The sequence below is a fragment of the Tachyglossus aculeatus genome, chromosome 9 (genome assembly GCF_015852505.1).
Source record: "Tachyglossus aculeatus isolate mTacAcu1 chromosome 9, mTacAcu1.pri, whole genome shotgun sequence".
Lineage (NCBI taxonomy): Eukaryota > Metazoa > Chordata > Mammalia > Monotremata > Tachyglossidae > Tachyglossus > Tachyglossus aculeatus.
The window spans coordinates 25,265,955-25,292,421 of NC_052074.1; the positions used below are offsets into that span (position 1 = coordinate 25,265,955).

At 43.6% G+C, this 26,467-nt stretch overlaps 1 protein-coding gene and 1 long non-coding RNA gene across 2 annotated transcripts in view; one reads left to right on the top strand and one right to left on the bottom strand.

Moving 5' to 3' along the window:
* The window catches only part of ALK (ALK receptor tyrosine kinase), a 364,842-nt gene that overhangs the window by 265,016 nt on the left and 73,359 nt on the right, over nucleotides 1-26,467 (bottom strand). The window lies entirely within an intron of this gene.
* Nucleotides 6,375-24,568, top strand: LOC119932022. The gene is made up of 3 exons (XR_005452279.1): nucleotides 6,375-6,462; nucleotides 11,373-11,434; nucleotides 24,483-24,568. It is a non-coding gene; the product is annotated as an uncharacterized LOC119932022 (long non-coding RNA).

Here is a 26,467-nt window from a genome sequence, read left to right on the forward strand (position 1 = left end):
CAACATCATAGTGTTTAGTACAGCAAGTGGACCACCTCGCCAAAAGAAAAAAAAAATCCCTGCAGGATGATTCAGTTAGCTAATCAGTGGATTAGGAACTTCAGAATTCTGGTTCTGGTCCCTCCTTGATCATGCATTTATTCAGACTACTGAGATCACCCAACATTTTCATTTAGTGGCATCCTCCCTTCCTCTTGTCTTGTGAAAGACGACTGAGGTCAGGGGACAGTTCAGCTTCTTATGCTGAAGGAAAAGTGCAGGCATGGGGATCTTGGGATCTCAGTGACTCTGGACTTAGAATAGCAGTGTCTTTTAATCACCATATCTGACAGCTGGCCTCACCCCCTAAATTGTAAGCTCGTTTTGGGCAGAGAATGTGTCTCCTATATTGTTATAGTTTACTCTCCCAAGCCCTTAGCACAGTGCTGTGCACATAAACAGCCCTCAATAAATACAATTGATCGACTGACCCGTTCCCACTGTGGTTGGATGGTCTGGGGGAAGGGTTTCTTAGGCCTGGGATCCCAACTGAGCCGGGAATCAATGGGCCCCCTGATGGTGCACTACATTTCTTCCCTAAGATGAAGGATGCCTCTGGAGTCGGCTAGGGAATGGGGAGGAAGGAAGGGAGAGACACAGACCGATGTTGCTTATGATGATTTTTACCACTCCTGTTGGTGTCCCAAGATCTACAAGTGCACTGAAATTCACACTGTAATGATAAGGCTGGAATCATGGGTAAGTATTGTATGGTTTAAGGAACTGTCCTACAATAAACACTGGCGATGCCCCAGTTCTTGAGTTGGAAGCTATAAGGGACTGCTAGAGAAGCAGTGTGACCTAGTGGAAAGAGCATAGGCATGGGACTCAGAGGAACGTGGGTTCTATTCCCGGCTCCACCACATCGTGTGACCCTGAGTTAATCACTTAACTTCTCTGCGCCTCAGTTCCCTCATCTGCATCTCAGTTCCCTCCTACTTAGACTGTGAGCCCATATGGGACCTATTTTGAATCTACCCCAGTGCTTAATAAAGGGCTTGGCACATAGAAAGTACTTAACAAATATAATTACTAAGAGTTACTGCCCCTATGCCAACTAGACCACTTCAGACCCAAACCACTACTGGGGCCCAGACAGTTCCAATTCTGGGCTAATGCTACAACCACTGGGCCAGTGGGCTGTGACTGACTCTGGAGCTGGGTTGCTCCCTTGCATCACAACTCTAAGCTCTCCATTGTCTCGCACTTATATATACCACACTGACAGCACTTAAATGTACTGGATGCCCCTTTGCTGATCCATCTATTACCTGCTCCAACGTTTCCAACAGGCAAAACACAGGCTGCGCAATGTAACATAATGACCTCTAATAGCATCTGTGTGGAATCGGATAGAGCCTGGAGGTTGTCAGCAGGGACAACCTAGCACCCCCCGTCACATACCTCAGCTCCAGTGGGATTGCAATTCCCCTCCCGGTTCATCGCAAACACAGCCTCTACTTCCGAGCTGTGGAACTTGGTGGCAGGAACCAAGGCAGTTATCTCATCGATCTCACTGCCAACCTCTCGCCCACATCCTGCCTCTGGCCTGGAATGCCCTCCCTCCTCACATCCTAGCCTTTTTAAAGCCTTACTGAAGGCACATCTCCTCCAAGAGGCCTTCCCTGACTAAGCCCTCTTATCCTCCCTTCTGTTTCACCTTGACTTGCTGCCTTTATTCATCCCCCATCTCAGCCCCACAGCACTTACGTACCTAGCTGCAATTTATTTATATTAATGTTTGCCTCCCCCTCTAGACTGTACGCTTTATGTGGGAAGGAAATGTGTCTGTTATATTGTTACATTTTACTCTCCCAAGCACTTAGTACAGTGCTCTGCACACAGTAGGCACAGAATAAATACAGTTGACTGACAGGCAAAATATGAATTCTGAACATTTGTGTTCAGTGCTGTATCATTAATGGATGGGAGACAGGCCAGCTCTCAACTATCCTGATCTAAAACCAGTCTACGCCACTGCCATGGAAAGGGTTAAAAGTGAGAATTCAACCTTGTGGTTTCTCCTTTTTGCACCTTTTACCATTTTTCTAGGTTATCTCTCTTCTGCCTAGAAACAACTATTTCACAGTCACTCTGGAAGCTGGGAGTCCCAGAAACCTGTTCTGACTATTCATATATGAGATGGCTCCTGCCTGTGCCCTTTAACCCCAAGGATGGTTCCCCAAAGCATACGGGTATTTATAGTAAACATTCAGGAGCCTTTCTCCTAACCCAAATCCTGCCCCTGTTGCCAGTACAACAGGAGACCCATACAGCAGAGCAACCTTGTGTTTCCTTCGCTCTCCTGCTCCTTTAAGACCCAACTAATAAATGAACTACCCAGGACCTCATGAAGCCAAATTTGGAACATTCAAGGGTGAATCCTTGGCATATGGCCTCTGGGGCATCATGCAGCCTCCAGTCAAAATCTTATTAGCCACCTAAATTTTGTTTACTAAATGAGACAACCTATTTATTCAATATTAAAATTGAATTAGGGCCCTGATTTATTTACTGTGTTCATCATCATCATCCACTCCAACCCTTCTAACCTGGAGGAGATAGCTGAAGCATGAAGCAATAAAGAGAGAGTCCAGTATCTAGCATGAGAAATCAGGGATTTCTCATATTGGTCATTATGGTTTTCTCCTCTATCCATTTCCCCCCTTCTTTTTCCTGCCTTTTCTGGTACACCTTCACCCCAGGACATTCCCCTCTGCCCTTAGGATGACTTGATCCTTTTTCAATTAATTCTCTGCTAATAATGAAAACACCCAGTAGTAGAAGCAGCAGCAGCACAAATGGTATTTGCTGAGCCTCCACTGGGCATCATGCACTGCTCTAAATGCTGTATAGATGCAAAGAACCACATTTCCTGCCCACAAGGCAGTTACACTCTAAACAGAGGAGAAAAGACATAATACTATGTACAAATGGTGGAATCAGAATAAGTAATCAATTGTATAATTGACTCTATAAGTGAAGAGGATGGGTATAATACTAGAGGGAACTGTTGGGGTGATATAACTTTGAGTGTTAGGTATGTGTTTCTTTTCTCCAAGGAACAGGGTATTGTATAGTCATCTTACCCACACAAGTCTTTTATGAGGCAGATGAAGTATCAGCATTATTATTACCAAAGTAGAGATGGGGAAGGCATTTGGCAACAAGTCAGTCAGAAACAGAACTGACACAGTACCTCAGATAGCTTCCAGGCCTACTGAAACCTAGACCAGGGTCCTATTCAGTTGTACACACTGTTTCTGTCATGAATATAAGAGCCTGGGCTTGGGAGTCAGAGGTCATGGGTTCTAATCCCGGCTCCGCCACTTGTCGGTTGCGTGACTTTGGGCATGTCACTTAGCTTCTCTGTGCCTCAGTTCCCTCATTTGTAAAATGGGGACTAAGACTGTGAGCCCCACGTGGGACAATCTGATGACCTTGTATCCCCCCCCCCCAGTGCTTAGAACAGTGCTTTGCATGTAGTAAGCAATTAACAAAAAACATTACTATTATTATTATATACACCTGGGTGCACACTGTCTCCCATTCCACATAGGGTGATTTCCATTCTCTACCTTGGCAGTACCATGGTGACCTCGAACAAGTTGCATCTGGACTTTTTAAAGTTGGCACTGGCTACTGGTTTATTTTCAGGGAAAGGACAAGATATTGTTTTCAACCTGCTGAAGATGGTTTTAGCTCCCTGATTTCCTTGGTGATGGTCTTTGGCTCTTTGCATCTTTCGGTAAACTGAAGCCAGTCCAACCAGCTCTGTTCCTTGAGCAATTGGAGGCAGAGTATCATGTAGTAACAGCTTTTCCATGTGGAAACTCTGTTGCTTTCAAGGATAGCTAAGCCCTAAAAGCATCATCTTCTTAGATCTAGGCCAAAAAAATACGGCATTTTGGTTTTCCCCAAAATAGAATAATCATAGCATCATTCACACTGCCAATTCTTCCTTGTAACCATTTCTCAGATCCACTCTTTCCTCCTTATCTAAACAGCCACCAATTTTGCTCAAGTACTCATCAGACCGTGAGTAAACTATCAGCTTCCTCACTGGCTTCACTGCCTCCTATCTTTCCCCACTAAAGGCTATACTGCAAACTACCACCAGAATCATCTTCCTGAAATGTAGTTCAGCACTTTTCTCCCCTTCTTGGAAACCTCCAATGATTGTTCAACTCCCTCTACATTACCTAAATAACAATGATGCTATTTGCTAAGCATTTACTATGTGCCAAACACTGTTCTAAGCACTGGAATAAAAAGTCTTCACAACTGGCTTCAAGTCTCTCTACTAGCTCCTTCCATTTTATAAATCATCTCCTTCACTGGGGGAAAGAACTGATTGAGTGCCTTCAAGCTGACGGTGAGAAGTTTCTGCTTGAGGGTTGGGCAACCATTGGAGGTTTCTGAAGAGTGGGCAGGCATGTGCAGAAAGGTATTTTAGAAAAAGTGATCTGGGTAGCGTAGAAAAATCTGGACTGGAGAGGAGAGAGGCTAGAGGTAGGGAGGCCTGTGAGGAGGCCTTCATAGTCGTAATTAAGCATCTGGATATGACAGGTGTTTGGACCAGTGTGGTGGCAGTTTGGATGGAGAGAAAGAATTGTGCTGTTTGCCCTTGTCCACAAGCTTTAAAGCCTAGTTTGGTCTTGCGATTTGTTACAACTTCCTAATTTGTTAGTGGAAATTCTTGGCTAATCTACTACACTTCAGTCCCTGTAGAATAGGTAAGGGCCTAGACAAGCAGAAAGAGAATCAATCAATATTCATCTGGGTTCAGAATAAGAGTGGGAAGAGACAGTGTGCATTTTCTCAATAATAGTGGTTGATTATTCTGGTAATTAATGAATAGAAAATACACCTTAAAGGATAGGCCACTTTTAATCCTAAAGTGTTTTTGCTGTCTTTTTGTATCCTCTCGACATCCCAGGGAGATAGAAAGGAGCAGGTAACATCATTTTGTAGGGATTTGCATCTGTGAAATGTAATTTCCACAGAACTGGAATATCTATCATCATCATCTATTTCCAGAAGTGATGGGGTGGTGGCAACAAGTCCTTAATTCCCATTTACAGATGAGGAATCTGAGACACAAAGAAGTTAAGTGATTTGCCCAAATCACAAGCAGGCAAGTGGCAGAACCAGGATTAGAACCCAGGACCTTCTGACTTCCAGGCCCGTGGTCCACTAGGCCATGCTCCTTTGGCTAGGATGCTAAATCCAAAAGGTAAATAATAGCAACAGCAATAATAATAGTAATGATTATGGTACTTGTTAAACCCTTTCTATGTGCCAATCACTGCTATGAGCACTGGGGTAGATACATGTTAATCTGGTTGGACACAGTGTATCTCCCATATGGGGCACACAGTCTAAGTAGGAGAGAGTAGGATTTAACTCCCATTTCACAGATGAGTTAAATGAGGTGCAGAGGAGTGAAGTGACTTTCCCAAGGTAATACTACAGACATATGGCAGAGCTGGGTTTTCAACCCCGATCCTCTAACTCCCAGGCCTGTGCTTTTTCTACTAGGCCACTCAGCTTCTAGCATGATATAAATTAAACCCAGATAATCCAGGATTCATGACGGTAAACCCATGGAAATCTAGAGACATTTCCTTTGACAGAGGCGAGGCCAAAGAAATGCACGAATGTTGAAGGGAGATGAGCAGGAATCGGCCGTCTCTTCCATTGCACCTTGAAGCCTTGAAACATTGAAGCACAAGGCTGTGAGACCCAGGGCCAGTGTAGTTCTCGAGCAACAGTGGGAAGAATGTTCCGACATGGAAATAGAGAAAAATGTAAAGTTTCATCTTCGGGGAATAAAGGAGGCACCAAAGAAAAGGAAGGGAAGTCAAGGAAGAGGATGGGAAAAAGGGCAGGAACGTGAACATCAGAGGGAGATTTTCTTCAGATGTCTATCACATTCTAAAGGAGGAACAATGCTATTTATTTTTAATTTATCCTAGCTTTCAAGCCTGCACAAAACAAGGAGGCCCCGGTAAAAATGAAATGAGAAAGGTCAGAGACTATCTAAAAACCACAAGAAAATCCCCTGGCATTTCGGCCTCTAGAAAATGTGGATCAAAAACCTGTCCTGAGCCAATATATGTAGATACTGTTATGGTTGAATGAGATGAATGTGGATAAAGCACTTTAAGTAGGTTGGAGAATGGTACTATTATATCAATGTCCATCGGCCAGAGGGAATGGAAAGGAAAGGGGGTCCTTCTGGGAATGGAATGAAGTGACAGGTACAGAACCCAAAACTCAACCAATCGCACAAATCAGCCTCCACTTAGTGCCAACTGTCAACTGTGTTAGGAGGAAAATGAGATTAAGTGCTGCTCATTCCCAGACCCCATCGTATGTGCTGCGCTTCAAAGCAGGTGGAAGATGATAAATCACACAAGCGTATGTATAGACGTGGCTAATTTGGTGTCTAGTTGTTCCATTTCCATAGCACCTCCCGAAATTGCTCGGGAAAGTGAAGTGCCCTTTTCTTGAAAAAAAAAAAAATCACATAACAAATCAAATAATAATAAATGTATTCATTCCTAAAATGGAAGGTGACTCATAAGATATCAGCATTAGAAGGAAAAAAAAGAACATGACAGCCTGAAAGGCCTGAACTGGTTCTAATGATATAATGAGTAATACTGTCCATTAAGAAAAGCAAGGGCAAGATGGGGATCCTGATTAACGCTGTCCCTTACCCATATTTTTAATAAAAGTTTTAATATATACTTCTGCTCAGCGATCTTCATGTTTAATTAAAATCCTGAAAGCTCTCAGAGTGCTCACTTCACTCTACCAGATGAAATAACGAACCAAGCCCAACAGGTTATCGCAGTTCTTGCTGAAACATGCCAACTCAGGAATTGAAGGGGAAAAGGAAAGAGCCGACCATCTTCTCTCTGCCCTGAGGGGAAGAACAGGCTTAAAGAAGCAAACAGCTGGAGCAGCACCCTGGGTCCTCCTCAGGAATGGACTTGCTTGGTTTCCAGATTTAAAGTGTTTATCTAAATTCTCTGTGAAAAGCAGTGCTGGCGTCAGGACCCGGGACCTAAAAGGAATCAGGGTGAAGATGGATGTTCTTTTTCTACTCTCTCAGTTTGGTTCCCAGAGCCATCGGTGTGGGTAGGGTGGCGGGGCCCATTTATTTGTTGCAGGCTGTCTGGCAGGGGTTAGTGACCTTAGCTAGGACCAGAGGGCATCGTGGGAGGAGAAGGGAAGTGTCTGGAATAAATGTCGGAGGCCCCAATGCAATATCTTCGGGCTTTCGAAGCTCATTAGACTGCAAAAGTTCCATTTGCAAGGCTAATGCAAGCTAATAATTGGAATGTCCCTGTGCTGTCCTGTTGGGTTCAAGCAGATCTCTCAAACTCCAGACTTGCAGGCAACCACTTGCCTTGGGTGAACAACAATTAATATCTGGCAAGGAGAAGGCTGATTACTGTTATTGTATTATCTGTGTGCCTCCTAGGCATGGGATGAGCTGGTAAAAAACAATCATTTTCAGACCAATATTCTTATTTATAAGGCTGTCATAAAAAATCTATAAACTGAACTAGCCTGAGTCCAGGGCTTAAAGAGAAAAAATCAGACTCCCCAAAATAAGGCAGTGGGGGTTGAAGAAATGGAATCCTTGCTTTTTTTTTTTTTTAATTCTCTTTCGGTGAGATTCTCCATTCAATGTGGTCATTTTGCTGAACCACTCCGGTACCTGAGGAGCAACCTGGGTCCTAGCTAAGCAACAAGGGCTAGGGGGAGGAGATGCAATACCAAAAGACCTAGAAAAGTCCAGTAGATATCAATGGTGTGGGTTGGGGGGAGGTCATCTTGTTCCCCCTTCCTGTCACCACATCCCCTGTTCTACAGTAACCCTCCTCTAGTGCTCCACAGAGATCCAAATGATATGGTGAAAACTGTGCCCAGACCAGACTGGTCACCCCACTGTTGTGAGGTTGATGTCTGACCTGGCACTCTAGACGGTAAGTTCACTGTGGGAAGGGAATGTGTCTGTTTATTGTATCGTACTCTCCCAAGCTCTTAGTACAGTGCTCTGCACAGACTAAGCACTCAATAAATATGATTGAATGAATATAGCTGGAGAGAACTTCACTGCTCTTCCTTTGAAGAGTTTTTAAAGGAATTTTTTGCTTCATGAAATAAATCATTCATTCAATCATATTTTTTGAGCGCTTAATGTGTGCAGTGCACTGTACTAAGCGCTTGGGAAGTACAAGTTGGCAACATATAGAGATGCTCCCTACCCAACAACGGGCTCACAGTCATTGAACTGTTGGGGCTGACACTTGGGCTTATAGGTGTCAGTTTATCCCAGGTACGCTCTGCAGGCCACTTGGGTGAACCCATTGTCTGAAGATGACTTGGGGGAAAAGTGAGGTCAAATCCCAACTGAGGCACCATGAGGCAAACAATCCTCATTTAAGCAGACAGCAGTGTGCCAAGCACTGCACTAGAGATGTACAGAGTTCTGTATCTAAGTTGGGGGGAGGAGGGCTGGACTGAGCATCACTTGATCTAGTTTGCCCATCTCAGACACTAGGATACAAAGGTCCAAGTCAAGGGCCTGTTGTGGGACTGGTGAGTCACAGAAAGTCGGGACAAGGAGGCAGGAAAAGTTGTGGTAGGGCCTGTGGCTTTCTTGGGTTTGGATGGCCTAAGGCCAAGGCTGTTCACCCAAGGCTGAGGATGAACAAGGTAACAGAAGCAGAAAGCTGGTGAGAAAAATCTCTACCTAGCCCTTCTCAATAATAATAATGATAATAACAAAAATGTTTGTATTTGTTATATGCTTACAATGTGCCAAGCTCTGTATTAAAGCGTTGGGGTAGACACAAGATAAAATATGGTCTATGTAGGAGGGAGAACAGGCATTGAATCCCCATTTCACAGATCAAGAAACACGGAGAAGTGATTTGCCCAAGGTCACACAGAAGGCAGGGGGCAGAGCTGTGATTTGAACCCAGGTCCTTTGACTCTCAGGCCTGTGTTCTTTCCTCTAGGCTACTTTGCTTCTCAACCTATACAAACACTGAGTCCCTGGCTTTGACTATGGGCCACGGCCAATATCCTCAGATAGGCCTCGGGTGGTGAAGATGGGCTCCCCAGTTGAAACCAACAAGATGGGGAAGGGACTTAGAGGTGAACCCTTTTATGTCAGGGGCCAAATTGGAACCCAGATCTTACCAGCTTCAGACCTGGGTCTAATAATAACAATAATGATTGTTTTGTTGTTTGTTAAGTGCTCATTATGTGCCAAGCACTGGTCTAAGCCCTGGGGTCAATACAAAGTAATCATGTTGGACATAGTCTCTGTCCCACTTGGGGCTCACGGCCTTAATCCCCATTTTGCAGATGAGGTAACTCAGGCACTGCGAGGTGAAGTGACTTGCCCAAGGTCATACAGCAGACATGTGGCAGAGCCAGGATTAGAACCCACATCCTCTGCCTCCCAGTCCTGGTTTCTCAACACTTTTCCATGGACTGGCCAGAAACCACAATAAAATGGCTGACTCCCACTCTGCGTTGTTCCCTCATTCTGTGATGAGTGAGGAACTCTAGTTCCTAGGATGAAAGATGCTCAGTCTCTTACAAGCACACAACTGTTCCTTGGAGGTTGTGACATGGGTCTAAGACATTCAAGGGAATCAAATCATTATTGCTGGAAACAAGTTACTGAAGCTTCCTGTTTGTGTTGACGTTGATTTTACTTTTATTCTACCACAAAATAGAATGAACCCGGGGACTCTTCTACTCTGGCATTAAATTGTGCAGCTTTCAGGTCTTCCTGCGGTTTCTAGCTGTATTTGAGGCAGCTCAAGGAAGGGCAGGTGCACACCACTGTTGCTATGTCAAATAACTATTGTTATTTCCCCTTCACCTGCACTTGGCTGGATTCAAAGGAAATAACAGCAGACTAATCTGTGTCATTTGGATGGGATTGAATCTCCTTCTCGCCCCCAATGCTAATTGGTTCAATCCATTTTGAAGGTGCTAAAGAATACAATAAACTCTCCATTTTCCGTGACAGAGGAGATGGCTGGCTTGCCCAGTAAGCATGATAGATAATTCAATCAATCAATTGTATTTATTGAGCGCTTACTGTGTGCTGTACTAAGTGCTTGGGAAGTACATGTTTGCAACATACAGAGACGGTCCCTACTCAACAACGGACTCAGCATTCAAAAATCCATTTCAGGCAATGGCCTCAAATTCCTCCCCCTTTATTTTTATACCAAGAAAACACCAAATGAGAAGCTTCCCTTCCTTTCTTTGGCTCACTTCCTGGAGTTGGTATTAATGATCAATGAAATGACCAATGGACCAACAGCAAAAAGGGAAAAAGAGAAGCAAAGAAGGTGGACAATTCTCCATTGAGTACTAAATCACTGCCTAATTGAGAGGTAAGAACGTCACTTTGGTGGCATAGACCCAAGGCCCAGTCAAATGAATTTTAGGTCTTGGTGAGTTATTGAACCAGTATATATCTGCCTTAGAGGAAGTGGAAGACAACTGTAGGAGATGCTGGAATTATACCTGACAAGGTTCTCGGTGCTCTCCAGATTGATTTCAGCAAAAATCAAAAGCTTGTTGCCAGAGTGACCTGGGATTTATTGTTGGATTGTATTTTCCCAAGCAGTTGGTATAGTGCTCTGCACACCATAAGCACTCAAATACGACTGAATGAATTTAGCACCAAGGAAAATCTCCTTCTTCCTCCTTCCCATAAGTTGTTCCAGTTTCACATCTGGAGAAATCCAGTCTCCTTATTCAAGAACCTGGCTCATGCTAGAGGCTTCTGAAAGCCAAGAGTTGAGAGCTATTTCCTTGAAAAATGGTGAGTACAGTAAATGTAACAATGTTTAATAAGTCTGGCATTTGTTAAGTGCTTACTATATGCCAGGCAGTGTACTAAGAACTGGTGTAGATAGAAATTAATAAGGTTGGACGCAGTCCATGTCCTACATGGGGCTCACAGTCTTAATCTCCATTTTACAGATGAGGGAACTGAAGCATAGAGAAGTGAAGTGACTTGCCCGAGGTCACACACCAGACAAGTGGCAAAACCTGTGCTCTATCCTCTAGACCACACCGCATCTAGGATAATCCATTCATCCAACCACCTATTTAATAGCCCCTTTCCATTAGATCCCATCATTGAATCTGAACTGTATTTTGCTCTCAAATCTTTGATAAGGATGGAGAGAAATGCTAACTTCTCTCATGCCAGCTAGGGGAGATAGTGCAAAGCCCTGCTGGGCCTGGGAGAAGAACCTGTTTTCTTTCATTTTCAGATGGATACTTAGGAAAAGTGGAATGAGTTGTGATCTAGAAGACCAGCTCTGCCACTGACCAGGTAAGCAATTCTGGGGAAAAATCCCTCAATCTCTCCATGCCTTGATTTCCTCATTCCTACCTCACAGGGCTATTGGGGCAGATAAAAAGAGATATGTGATGCAAATATAAATTAAAGATAGTATTATTGTACTAAATAGCTATGGAGAACAGACAGATATCTATCATTTGAATTTGTTGAGCACTTACTAGTGTAGAGCATTGTAGTAAGCTCTCGGGAGAGTACAATATAACAGAGTTGGTAGACTCATTCCCTGCCAACAATGAGTTTACAGTCTAGAGGGGGGAGATGGACATTAATACAAATAAATAAATTACGGGTATGTACATAATAACAATAATAATGGCATTTGTTAAGCACTTACTATGTGCAAATCACTGTTCTAAATGCTGGGGAGGATACAAGGTGATCAGGCTGTCCCAAGCGGGGCTCACAGTCTTTATCCCCATTTTACAGATGAGGTAACAGGCACAGAGAACTTAAATGACTTGTCCAAAGTCACACAGCTGACAAGCGACAGAGCTGGGATTTGAGCCCACAACCTTTGGCTCCCAAGACCGTGCTCTTTCCACTGAGCCATGCTGCTTCTCATAGGGGCTGTAGAGCTGAAGGAGGGGTGAATAAAGGGTGTAAAGGTTTTAAAACTGCTTTAAAATAGCCACTCATCTTCTCACTCATGGAACTTATGATAAGTGAATAAACAAGGACACTGATCTCACTCATTTTATTACCACTGTGCTGCTCTGTATAAGGGAACATAGAAAACTGTTTCTAGTTATTTATGCGGCTGCAATAGCCTCATTGCCTGAATCATACTGGGGGAATATGAGGCTGTCCCAGGCTGGTTGAGCACCAGACATTACCTAGGCTTCCCGGAAAGATTTATTAAGGAGCCCAATTATTTTAATGCACTAATTATCCAGGATTAGTGTAAACATGGAATGCAGGCAGCTCTCAATTTACACTGTCGTTATGGTCTTGAAAAACACCATGCAAGTAGAAATGAAGAAAGAGAAAAAGGAATTAGGCTAAGAAGCTTTTACTTTGAGATATGGAGGGGGCTACTTAGCTGTACAGCAGCAAACCAGGATGAAGAATGACAATTTTATATTCAGAGGAGTCCAGAGGGTAAAGGGGATATTCTGATGCCGGCCAAGATCCACCTACTAACTCTGCAAAGACTCCAATAATCGAAGCTCAAACCAGATTAATGAACAGAATAATGTCCAAAGTCAAGATTGAATCAATCTAACAAATTGGAAAGAGTACTAAGGGAAGGATAAAAAGACTAAGGCTTACAGAATGATATTGAAAACCACTGAAGTCTAAAGTTGTAAATACAAAGCTTGATGCCATGTCACCATAAAATACTCACCACGCGCTTGGTCACATGGCTGCCTCAACCATTGCTTGGAGAAAGGGTAAAAAATAGGTTTCAGACCGAAATGCCCAAATTAGATTACCCCAGCTACATTTACCATGGGGGTATTGGTATTTCTCGGACTGTCTTCACTTTCTGCCTTTGCTTCATTTGCAACACTGGTTTTTATCTCCATTCTTCTACAGGGCCAGGCAGTGGCCTGGGAAACGCAGAATTAATGCTGAATACATTTTGAACCACTGAGTGGCAGTGAAAGCAGTTGGGAGTTCTTGGGCTAACACAAAACCTTCCCCCTGCCCTCCATGCTTTCCAAGCAGTCTGAATTTGAACTGACATAATCATTGCTTCCAGAAAAGTCCGAACTATTTAGTGTCCTTCAAAGTCAAAAGGTCACTGGGCAAATATCCCCCAAATCTCATTTTACAGCAAGAGTTCTGGGCACTAGCACCAAATCACCTCTCTAACTAGATTCTTCTTCTCAGCAATAATTAAAAAAATGACTCTATGGATGAAACCAAGTTCCAGACCTGCTTGGGGATTTTGCTCCTTGAATAAATTTCACTTACACCAAATCAGTTTGGGAGTTACTGCCTCTTGTGTTTTCCCCAGGTTTCCAAGGCAGAATCTCTGAGAAGGATTCAGAACGATTAATTGATATTCAGGGACTATTGGGGGCCCTTTAGGGAGGCTTTTAAAAAGGCTCGTATGGCAGAATGGAGAATTCCTACATCTCAGCTTTTCTGTTAATCCAAACGGAGTTAGAGACCATCAGATTTACACACCTGGGCGTCTTCCCCAGCTGGAATCTGGGGACCCTGGATTCACTGGGAACCCAGTGAAGTTCTTAAATGGTTAAACCTGACTAACAGGAGGAGCTAGAACACTAGAAGTAGGGCCCCATTGAAATGCTCTGCTCACAATGGGCACAAGGAGAGGCATTCAGCTCCTTTGCCCCTCCTTCACCTCCTCCGATTCCTCAATTATTAACTTATATTAATGTCTGTCTTCCCCTGTAGACTGTAAGCTCATTATGGGTAGGGAAAGTGCTTAATTCTGTTGTATTCTACTTTCCCAATTCTCTGTACAAAGTGCTTGATTGACGGATAGGAAGACTGACCAGGTGTGGCATAAACTGGAGTGGGTTTGGTATTTTTTTAATGACATTTGTTGTGCATTTATTATGTGCTAGGCAATGTACTAAACACTGGAGTAGATATGTGTTAATAAGGTTTGACACAGTCCATGTCTCACATAGGGCTCACAGTCTTAATCCCCATTTTACAGATGAGCTAACGGACACAGAGAAGTGAAGTGATGTGTCCAAGGTCACCCAGCAGACAAGTGGCAGAGCTGGATTAGAACCCAGGTCCTTCTGACTCTCAGGCTCGTGCTTCATCCACTAGGTCACATTGTTTCTCAATGTCTTCAAAGACAGTGGATATTTTGGGAGTTCCATCATCAGTGGTATTTACTGAGCGCTTACTATGTGTAGAGCACTGTACTAAGCGACTGGGAGAGTACAATACAACTGCATTAGCAGACATGTTCCCTGCCCATAACGAGCTTACACTCTAGAGGGGGGAGACATATCATGAACCAGCTCATTGGCCATCCTGAAGACTGGAAGCTCATTATAGTCAGGGAACATTGTTTATTCTCTTGTATTTCCCTCTCTCGAGTGCTTACAACAGTGCCCTGCACATAGCAAGTGCTCAGTAAATACCACTGATTGATTGATAGCTGACCAAGGTGAGTGACAAAGGTGGCCGTGGTTAGCCATAAATGGATCCTGGGGGGTGGGGGGCATGCCTTAGTGGGCTGCACTCTTTGCCTGGCAGGGAGCCGGTGGGGAGGAATGAGGGAATATGGGTGGCACTGTGTAAACCACCCTCAATCAATCAATCAATCGTATTTATTGAGCGCTTACTATGTGCAGAGCACTGTACTAAGCGCTTGGGAAGTACAAATTGGCATCACTATGATCAGCTCCTTGGCACTGTTTCTCAATTGTAAAGATTCTCAATTTGTGGTCAGCCATCATTTTTGACAGGAGGTACCATCATCTCTAGGGTGGTCAGTGATGGCACTCAAAATTAATGGATGTCCCTTTACCAACCCAAAAGTAACAGATGTACATTACGTTATTTGTATTAAAGAGGCGACACAGTGTAATTGTCTAGACCCCTCAACTTATCGGCAGGGAACGTTTCTGCGACTTCTATTGTATTGTACTCTCCAAAATGCTCAGTACAGTGCTCTGCTCATAGTAAGCACTCAAATACCATTGACTGATTGATGTTATATGGAACCTATAGTGAGAAATCCACTCTAGATGACTACAATGGCATTTATCAAGAGGTAAAGCTGGGGGGTAAATACCAAATGATCAGGTCAGAAATACCCTGTCTTACATGGGGCTCGCAATCTTAGTGATGGGGAGAACAGGTTTCTCATCTGCATTTCACCAGATAAGAAACTGAACTTTAAAGAGGCTGTGGCTTGCCCAAGGTCACATGGCAGACTGGGGGAACAGATGGAACTAGAACTTGGGTCTCCTGATTCTTAGTCATAAGCTCTTTCCGTAAGACTAAACTATCTCAAAAGTGAAGAACTTTAGAATCTCAAAGATGAGTGCATCAACTGTGAGCCCATTGTTGGGTAGTGACCATCTCTATATGTTGCCAACTTGTACTTCCCAAGTGCTTAGTACAGTGCTCTGCACACAGTAAGCACTCAATAAATACAATTGACTGAATGAATCAATGCTATTTACTGAGCACCTCACTGTGTGTAAAGCACTAACCTAAAGGACATAGAAGTGTGGCTCAGTGGAAATAGCACGAGCTTGGGAGTCAGTGGTCTTGGGTTCAAATCCTGGCTCTGCCAATTGTCAGCTGTGTGACTTTGGGCAAGTCTCCTAACTTCTCTGTGCCTCATTTACCTCATCTGTAAAATGGGGATGATGACTGTGAACCCCACGGGGGACAATCTGATCACCTTGTATCCTCCCCAGTGCTTAGAACAGTGCTTTGCACATAGTAAGCATTTAACAAATGCCATCATTATTACTATTTTTTTTAGTACAATATAATAGAGTCGGTAGACAAGTTCCCTGACCACAAGGAGCTCACAGTCTAGAGGGGGAGACACGCATTAAAATAAATACATAAATAAATGGCGGATATGTACATACATGTGGTGGGGTGCATGTAAATGAAAAGGCTAGACTGCACTGAGCACATGCAAAGAATATCCCTTGTGCTGACATTTATGTTGATTGCATGGCCTGACCCTGTTTTTGCTTTTGTTTCTCTGCCTCCTGATCTTTGCTAAAAACTTCTGCTCAGAGAGCTGCCTCTTTCTTAATTGCTGTATGGGTCTGTGACAACTGACTCCAGTTTTCATCTGAGATGCAGCATCAACTGTGGCTTTGTTTTACTGTGTACTTAAAACATTTCATCTGTTCTCTTGGCTTTGGATTGCCCAATTTCAGCTCACAATGTAGCAGCTACATTGGCATTTCACTGTGTCCATTTTCCCCCACCGTCACTTACACATCCTGTCCAGTGAAGCTGTGTGGTTGGGAACATCGCCTTCCTTCAGAGCCGGTGAGCGGACCGCGGGCTCTGACCTCGGAGTTGGGAATCTTATCCTGCCATTTGACATACAATATGGCCCAGAAGCAATCCTGACAAAGCTCTCCAAATAGCTGGTTGTGTCCCTCTACACTGTAACCTCGCTGTGGGCAGGGAATGCGTCTGTTTATTGTTATATTGTACTCTCCCAAATGCTTAATACAGTGTTGGGCACACAGTAAGTGCTCAGTAAAAACAACTGAATGAATGAAACAGCCAAGAAGCAGCATGGCTTAGTGGAAAGAGCATGGGCCTCAGAGTCAGAAGACCTGGATTCTAATCCCAATTCCACCACTTGTCTGCGGTGTGACCTCAGACAAGTCACTTAACTTCTCTGTGCTTCAGCTACCTCTCTGTAAAGTGGGGATTAAGACTTTGCGCCCCACTGGGACATGGACCTGATTAGCTGTATCTACTCCAGTGTTTAGAGTAGTGCCTGGCACATAGAAAGTGCTTAACAAATGCCATTAAAAACAACAATAAAAATAGCAGGATGCTATATAGACTTTCATATTGGAAAGAAACTTGAACAAAGCTACAGTCCAAAACAACATCAACACCCATATTTATATTCTGGGTCAATTCTATGCTTCACCTGACATTACGGTTGAAACAAAAATCAAAAATCATTTCTGCTCAGTCTATTGGTGACACAAACATTCCAAATGTTTACCAGGAAGAGGCAGGTATTCTACCCTCATATGTTCACAACGGAGAATCTGTGATCATAAATCCACTTTTTCCTCCATTAGAGGAATAAAACTTTGACCTTTGTGGAGGGGAGGTTAGAGCAGTGATAGTGTGATTATGGTTCAGTGTTTTTCCAAAACCAATAAGGAAAACAGCATTTTATATCATAAAATGAATTTGCACTGTCCAAGCAAAATGGCTTTGCATTAGAGGCTCCAACACACACTGACAAATGCGATTATGGGGATTGATTTACTTCTACCCGCCAGTAACTCGGTTACTCTGCTTTGTGCAGAATCAGCGGAGCGGCTCCCCTCTCCCCGCCCAAGCAGGGCCATATTCTCATTCAGCAATTCCTTTAAGACGGTGATCGCCTCGGCCACCCGGGTGAATGGTCAGTACAAATTGCGGGCTGTGGCTTCGTACTACAAATTCCATCAGCCGGCCGCCCTTTCGATCCAATAGTCGAGACGACTATCTACTTAGCTCCGGCAGGTGGTGAAGCTAGAGACCTCCCCATCTGGCAATGGGACAGATGCCACAAGAACAGAAACCACCGAGTCTGAGCTCGTGGCTTCCTGCAGTCTTCACCTCAGCCCAGACCCACTTCTGGCTTCTCTGACTCTTCCTCATTCCACTCCCAGAACCCCAGGGCTGGTGGGTGAAGGGGGCTGGGAGAGATGTTTTTTGGGGGGGTCCATCCTTCCCCTTACTGCTGGCCGATTTAGCCTAATCTATAACAACCAGATGGGCTGAGAACCAGATCAGAATGGCTTCCACACCCGTCTGCCCGGGCCCATTCGGAATACGGTGATCAGCTCCCTTCTCTCCTTCTACAGCCCAGTCTGCACCCTCCGCTCCTCCACCGCTGATCTACTCACCATACCTCGCTCTCGCCTGTCCCGCCATCGACCCCCGGCTCACATCATCCCCCAGGCCTGGAATGCCCTTCCTCTTCCCATCCGCCAAGCTAGCTCTCTTTCTCCCTTCAAGGCCCTGCTGAGAGCTCACCTCCTCCAGGAGGCCTTCCCACACTGAGCCCCTTCCTTCCTCTTCCCCTCGTCCCCCTCTCCATCCCCCCATCTTACCTCCTTCCCTTCCCCACAGCACCTGTATATATGTATATATGTTTGTACATATTTATTACTCTATTTATTTATTTATTTATTTTATTTGTACATATCTATTCTATTTATTTTATTTTGTTAGTATGTTTGGTTTTGTTCTCTGTCTCCCCCTTTTAGACTGTGAGCCCACTGTTGGGTAGGGACTGTCTCTATATGTTGCCAATTTGTACTTCCCAAGCACTTAGTACAGTGCTCTGCACATAGTAAGCGCTCAATAAATATGATTGATGATGATGATGATGATCAGCTTACTTTAGGAGGGCTTCCCTGACTAAGCCCTCCTTTCCTCTTTTTCCAGTCCCTTCTGCATCACCCTAACTTGCTTCCTTATTCATCCCTCCTGCCAGCTCCACAGCACTTATATACACATATAAGCATATGAGAAGCAGCGTGGCTCAGTGGAAAAAGCCCGGGCTTGGGAGTCAGAGGTTATGGGTTCTAATCCCAGCTCCGCCACTTGTCAGCTGCGCGACTTTGGGCAAGTCACTTCACTTCTCTGTGTCTCAGTTACCTCATCTGTAAATAGGGGATTAAGATTGTGAGCACCACATGGGACAACCTGATCACCTTGTATCCCCCCAGCACTTAGAACAGTGCTTAGCACATAGTAAGCACTTAACAAATACCATTATTATTATTAATATCTGTCTCCCCACCTCCAGACTGTAGGTTCATTGTGGGCAGGGAATGTGTCTCTTATGTTGCTGTGTTGTACTCTCCCAAGGGCTTAGTACAATGGTCTGCACCCAGCAAGTACTTAGTAAATACAATTGACTGACTAAAGCTCTCAAATGATGGCCACATTTGATCAGATCAGTGGTGCCTTCAGGCTAGTTTTTTTTTTTCCTTTAAATGGCACCTATTAATAATAATAATAGTATTTGTTCCAAGCACTGTTCTAAGCACTGGGGGAGGTACAAGGTTATCAAGTTGTCCCATGTGGGGCTCACAGTCTTAATCCCCATTTTACAGATGAGGTAACAGGCACAGAGAAGTTAAGTGACTTGCCCAAAGTCACACAGCTGACAAGTGGCAGAGCCAGGATTAGAACCCACAACCTCTGACTCCCAAGTCCGTGCTCTTTCCATTAAGCCATGCTGCTTCTCTAAGCACTTTGTATGTGCCAGACACTATAGTAAGCACTGGAGTACTTACAAGCTGATCAGGTTGGAGACAGTCCATGCCCCATGTGGGGCTCACAGTCTTAATCCCCATTTTACAGATGAGGTAACAGGCACAGAGATGTTAAGTGACTTGCTCACGGTCAAATAGCAGACAAGTGGCAGAGCAGGGATTAAAATTCAGGCCTTCTGACTCACAGGACATGCTCTTTCCACTAGGCCATGCTGCAATTTTACTTGTACATATTTACTATTATATTTTGTTAATGATGTGCATCTAGCTTTATTTCTATTTATTCTGATGAATTGACATCTGTCCACATGTTTTGTTTTGTTGTCTATCTACCCCTTCTAGACTGTGAGCCCGTTGTTGGGTCAGGACCATCTCTATATGTTGCCAGCTTGTACTACCCAAGCACTTAGTACAGTGCTCTGCACACAGTAAGCGCTCAATAAATACGATTGAATGAATAAATGAAAAGCATGGGTGTCCTCTAGTTCTGATATTCTTGCACTTTCAATCACAATAACTTGACAGGGATTGAAAAAGACTGTTTTAGTGCACTAGGGAATTGAAGGTTGATAGGCAAGTCATCTTACCTGCTGACACTATTGTGTATTATGGCAAGTTTCTCAGAGCAGACAACTTGTAGAAAAGCTGCCAGAGGCCATGTTTATTGTTGGAATCAAATGTTTGGACGAGGCTGATGAATCCTGGATAGTGTTATTAAGCTTGTTTCCCGCACTTCTCCTACACTTGATGCGAGGCAAAAGTCACAGAGTCAGCTCTAAAGCCACACTGTAATTCTGGGAGAGTCTGGCTAAAATAATTGTTTAGTCACCTGTCCGGGAGGGCCATGGCTAGAAGGTAGAATACCAGAAGGTAGTGAGACACTGTTACAGCACCACTAAAGTTTTTATACAGCCTGCTTTCTTGTCTTTCTTCTTTAATTTTTCCTTATTATGGCAATTATTAAACACTTACTAAAATCTTAAATCCTGGCATAGATACAAGGCTTTGAGATTGGACAGTCTCTGTAAGCAGCGTAGCTCAGTGGAAAGAGCCCGGGCTTGGGGGTCAGAGGTCATGGGCTCAAATCCCAGCTCCACCGCTTGTCAGCTGTGTGACTTTGGGCAAGTCACTTAACTTCTCTGTGCCTCAGTTACCTAATCTGTAAAATGGGGATTAAGACTGGGAGCCCCACATGGGACAGCCTGATCACCTTGTATCCTCTCCTTCACTTAGAGCAGTGCTTTGCATACAGTAAGCGCTTAACAAATGTCATTATTATTACACAGGGCTCACAATCTATGAAAATAATAATAGTAATAATCCTTGTTAAGTGCTTACTTGGTGCAAAGCACTGTTCTAAACACTGGAGCAGATATAAGATAATCAGTATGACAGTTCCTGTTCTTCATGGGGCTCATAGTCTAAGTAGGAGGGAGTAGAATTTAATCCCCATTGTACAGGTGAGGTAACAGGCACAGAGAAGCTAAGTGATTTGCCCAAGGTTGCACAGCAGACATGTATCAGACCTGGGATTAAAACCCAGGTCCTTTAACTCCCAGGCCTGTGCTCTTTCCACTAGGCAATACTGCTTCTTAATAATAACAGTGATGACAGTAATAACAACAATATTAACACCTGTTAAGCACTGTGCTAAACACCAAGATGGATAAATGGTAATCAGATTGGACCTCTCCCACACGGGACTAAACGGTCTAATGGGAAGGAGAACAGGGTTCAAATCCCCATTATACAAATGAGGAAACTGAGACCCAGAGACATTAAGTGATTTGCCGAAGGTCCCAAAACAGGCCAGTGGCAGTGCCGGGATTAGAACTTGGCTCTCCTGACTTCCAGTCTCATGTTCTTTCCCTTACGAAATCACACTGCCTTCCAGTGGGATCCATAACTCTGCCCGCTTAGGGTAGGCCAAACAAATCCCTGTGGTACATTCAATCATATTTATTGAGCGCTTACTGTGTGCAGAGCACTGTACTAAGCGCTTGGGAATACAATATAACAAACACATTCCCCATCCATAATAATAATAATAATTAAAATGGCATTTATTAAGCGCTTACTATGTGCAAAGCACTGTTCTAAGCGCTGGGGAGGTTACAAGGTGGTCAGGTTGTCCCACGAGGGGCTCACAGTCTTTATCCCCATTTTACAGATGAGGCAACTGAGGCACAGAGAAGTGAAGGGACTTGCCCAAAGTCACTCAGCTGACAATTGGCAGAGCCGGGAGTTGAATCCATGACCTCTGACTCCAAAGCCCGTGCTCTTTCCACTGAGCCACACTGCTTCTCTAATGAATGAGCTTACATGATAATAATAATAATAATGATAATAATAATAATAATGGTATTTGTTAAGCATTTACTATGTGCCAAGCACTGTTCTAAGTGTTGGAGTAGATACAAGGTAATCAGGTTGTCCATGTGGGGCTCACAGTCTTAATCCCCATTTTACAGATGAGGGAACTGAGGCACCGAGAAGTTAAGTGGTTTGCCCAAGGTCATGCAGCAGACAAGTGGCAGAGCATGGATTAGAACTCACGTCCTCTGAATCCCAAGCCCATGCTCTTTCCACTAAGCCATGCTGCTTCTCTGAGCAACCACGCTGTCACTCCTGTGCTTTGGCAGGGTTAAACCCAACCTCTGGTCAGCTGCGAAAGAAGCCTCTCTGCAGGAGTAGAGTGAATAGGTTTGATCCTTGCCTTCAGAGAGTTTATGCTATTGTTGGGGAGACAGATGTAAAAATAACTTTACGATGGGGGAAAACTAAAGGGGGAGAAGCTGGAAGGATAGAAAGAGTTCAGTATTTATTCATTCGATCGAATTGATTGAGCGCTTATTGTGTACAAAGTACTGTTCCGTATCAATTTAAGAAAGGTGAACAACTTGGAAATATGACTGATGAAGACACTCACAGAGAGGGTCTTTGAAATATGATTGATGAAGACCCTAATAGAGAGGGGAGTTGGAAGGTGCACAGAGATATTCTGAAAGAATTGGTCCACTATGTGGTGCTTTAAGAAAACAAAGCTGCCGTTCCAGACAAGTGTGAAAAATTCAGTCAGCAAATCAAACTTTCACTTCGGAAGTGAACTGAAAAGACTCAATCGCATTACAGCTCCTTTATTTAAAGTTGTGAGGTTATGCTTTGAATTACTTCTATAAAGGCAAAACCATGATTTAATGAGATTGTTCCTTACAGTACGAAGCATGCAAAATAATTTCAAATTACTTTTCCAGAGGATCTGAAATGAATCCTAATTTGTAGTATGCTACTCTTTGGAAAAACATATCCCATGATATAACCATTCACGGTATCGTAAAATTTTCAAGGAACCATAACATATCCTGGGAATGCTTGAAGAGCTAGCCAACTTCTCACAGAATTCTCGTGGATAACAATAATCACTGTGGTATTTAGTGCTTACTATGTGCCAAGCACTTCGCTAAGCACAGGGGTAGATAAAAGACGATCAGACGTAGTGACTGTCCCACATTGGGGCTCATAATGATATTATTGCCACGGAACAAATAAGGAAACTGAGTTACAGAGCAGTTATATGACTTGTCCAAGGACACACAGCAGGCAAGTGGTAGAAAGGAGATTAGAACCTGGGTCTCCTGACATTGAGGTCCATGTTCTTCCCACTAGGCCACTCCACTTCTCAATCTATCCATCTTGTCCCCTTTCCAGCCTGAAGATTGAGATAACATGCCAAGTTATTCTACCAAAGGTTTTCTTGAGTACCTCAGAGCTGAAGGTTGTCAAAGAATAATGAAACCTAGGCAGTCCTCTGGGTAATGATTTCCTCACTGACGAGAATGTAGAGAACTGAATAAAGATCAAGATAATCTTTGGAGGACTGATGGTGAAATGCAATTCTTCCTCCCTTCTTTCTCTTTTGGATAGTTTTCCAGGGAATGGGGAAAATAGTGCAAATGGTGGTAAAGTAGAAATTGTTGTCAGTTGATAAATTAAGTAGGTGAACACTTGTAATGCTTTCCTTTCATTATAATTATCAATTATAACAATAACACTGATTGCATGTTTGAAGATCTAGGGCATCCCGGCACAACGTATTTCACCTACAATTTAAGCTGTCACTTGCATGATTTACAGAGATACAAAAGGATTTTACTGGAACACAAAACCTCCTTACTGTATATATTCTTTGGAGCAAATATATAGCCTTCATAAAACAAGCAATTTAATCATTTTTTCATCCACTCACTGAAAAAAAATTATGACAGAAACATGAATATGAAATTACTCTCAAATACCATGTAATCCAAAAGTTCGCCAATGCCACTCCACCGAAAACCTTTCCACTCATAGGAAATCAGTGAAAATGGCAGGAAATCCACTTTTTGTTATATTTTGAGGGAATTCAGAATGTCAGTCTCATAGGGAATTCAACAGGTTCAAATAACTACATGAAAATTCCCAAAACAGCACTGAGAACTTTTTTTAATGGCAGTCGTTGAGCGCTTACTACATGCCAGGCACTGTACTAAGTATTGGGTTAGACAGAAAATAATCAAGTTGGACACAGTCCATGTCCCAGATCATCTCTCAGTTTTAATCTCCGTTTTACAGGTGAGGTACCTGAGGCACAGAGAAATTCAGTGATATGTCCAGGGTCATACAGACAAGTGGAAGGGCCAGAATTAGAAGCCAGGTCCTCTGACTCCCAGGGCCCTGATCTTTCTAGTAGGCCATGCTGCTTCTCGATTTTGTGTGTATATACATTCACAGAGGCAGAACGCTGAGGGCAGACGAGTGAAAGAATCTAGACTAGTGCTTTAAGCCCCATCATAACTGCTAAATGGATGAATGAAATGGGGAAAAGTAGGAACACGCTAGAGATGTATGTTTGCTTCGTTGCCTTCGAACTACTAAAGGAAATATCTTGGCAGTTAGCATGGAACTCGAGTTGCCACTTGGGAAAAGTATTTGTAGAATGAGTTTCCCTGCTTACATGCCACAGTTTTGGGTCATCAGCAGAGGAGAAAGCTCCCTATCACCAACACACCTCTCTGTAATACCATTTTCAATTCCCTTTGCAGAGAAAAGAAGGACCAAGCAACAAAAAGAAAGTTGTTTACAAAGGAAGCCTGGAACACCACTTTTGAATCTCCTCAAAGCTAATGGGGTCGTTTGGAGTGTGCTCAGCCATCCAGTCTGAGCAATCAATATCATATTTATTAGGGGACAAAGCTTGTCATCAAAAAAATTAAAAAAAAATCTGTGCTTCAGACTAAAAACCCTTGTCCAAAACCACTGCAAATCTAATTATCACTATGTTTGAAGACTAAGACCAATGTAAAACAGTTAACTCCCATTCCAAATTGAGATGGGAAATTTTACGTGATTAAAACAGCAAAAATAAAGAAATAATATTCTCATGCAGGCATTTCTCCTACAATATGGTGGATGCTTGAATAAACAGGATATGCACATATGTAAGGGTATTCATGGACATACACGGGCTAGAGATGGCTCGTGTGTTGTTCAATGTGGGGTTTGGGAAGTTAATCAGGTAAAGCTTCTTGGAAGAGGTGGAATTTTCCTTTCAAAATGGGGAGAGTTATGATCTGTTGGATCTCGGAAGGGAGGGAATTCCCAACTGGAGAGGTAAAATGAGTGAAAGGACAGAGGAGGGAGAGTTGAGAGGAAGGCATAATTTAGGAAATTAGCTATGGAAGAATGAAGAAAATAAGCTGGGGATCAATAGGTGAAAACTGTTAGGTGAGAAGGGGAAAAGTGGGTGGACAGATTTGAGACTGATTTTGAGGAGTTTTTGCTTGTTATAGAGGGAAATGGGAAGCAAACCCAAGAGGCTTTTGAGGAGTGGAGAAGTGTGCACCTAGCAGCATTTCCCAAAAATGAACTGTGAAACATGTAGTATACACTGGAGGGAGGAGAGGCTGGAGGCGGGGAGACCAGTGAGGAGGCTGATTAAATAGTCTAGCCACGATATGACCAGAGCTTGGACCAGAGTTATAGGTAATTAAGTGTAAAGGAAGGGCTGGATTGAGAAGGAGTTGTGAGGAAGAACCTGTGGGATCTGGCAGGGGACTGAATCTGAGCATTGAGAGACAGCAGGCAGTCGGTGACACCACAGTTGCAAATGAAGCATTGGCGCTGATACGAATGGGAAGTCACGGTCTTATCTCCAACTTTGGAGGAAGTCTACGTCAGTCAAGATCATAAAAAACACGAAATCTCCTGGTAACTCCTGAAGAAACCTGCCTGGGAGAGCTTTCCTTCAACATATAGAAGCAGCGTGGCTCAGTGGACAGAGCACGGGCTTTGGAGTCAGAGGTCGTGGGTTCGAATCCCAGCTCCACCACGTGTCTGCTGTGTGACCTTGGGCAAGTCGCTTAACTTCTCGGAGCCTCAGTTACCTCATCTGTAAAATGGGGATGATGACTGTGAGCCCCACGTGGGACGACAACCTGATCACCTTGTATCCCCCCAGCGCTTAGAACAGTGCTTTGCACATAGTAAGTGCTTAACAAATGCCATCATCATCATATAGAACCACCAGAGAAATTGCCCAAGACTTAAAAGATGCAGCTATGCATTTGGACCTGTATCCTTGGGGATTTGATTTTCTTGCCATCCTCAGCCCCACGGCACTTATGTACATATCCGTAAATTATTTATTTATGTTAAAGTCTGTCCCCAACTCTGGACTGTAAGCTCACTGCGGGCCAGGAACAGATCTAATAATAATAAAAATACTACTAATAATAATAATTTTGGCATTGTTAAGTGCTTATTATGTGCCAAACACTGTTCTACATGCTGGGGTAGATACAAGGTAAGCAGGCTGTCCCACATGGGGCTCACAGTCTGAATCAGCATTTTACAGATGAGGTAACAGGCACAGAGAAGTAAAGTGACTTGTCCAAGGTCACACAGCAGGCAAGTGGTGGAGCTGGGATTAGAACCCACGTACTCTGACTCCCAGCCACTAGGCCATGCTGCTTCTCTAAAATACAGGCCACCAGGCAGGGGGCATCCAGATCTACCAACACTATTGTAG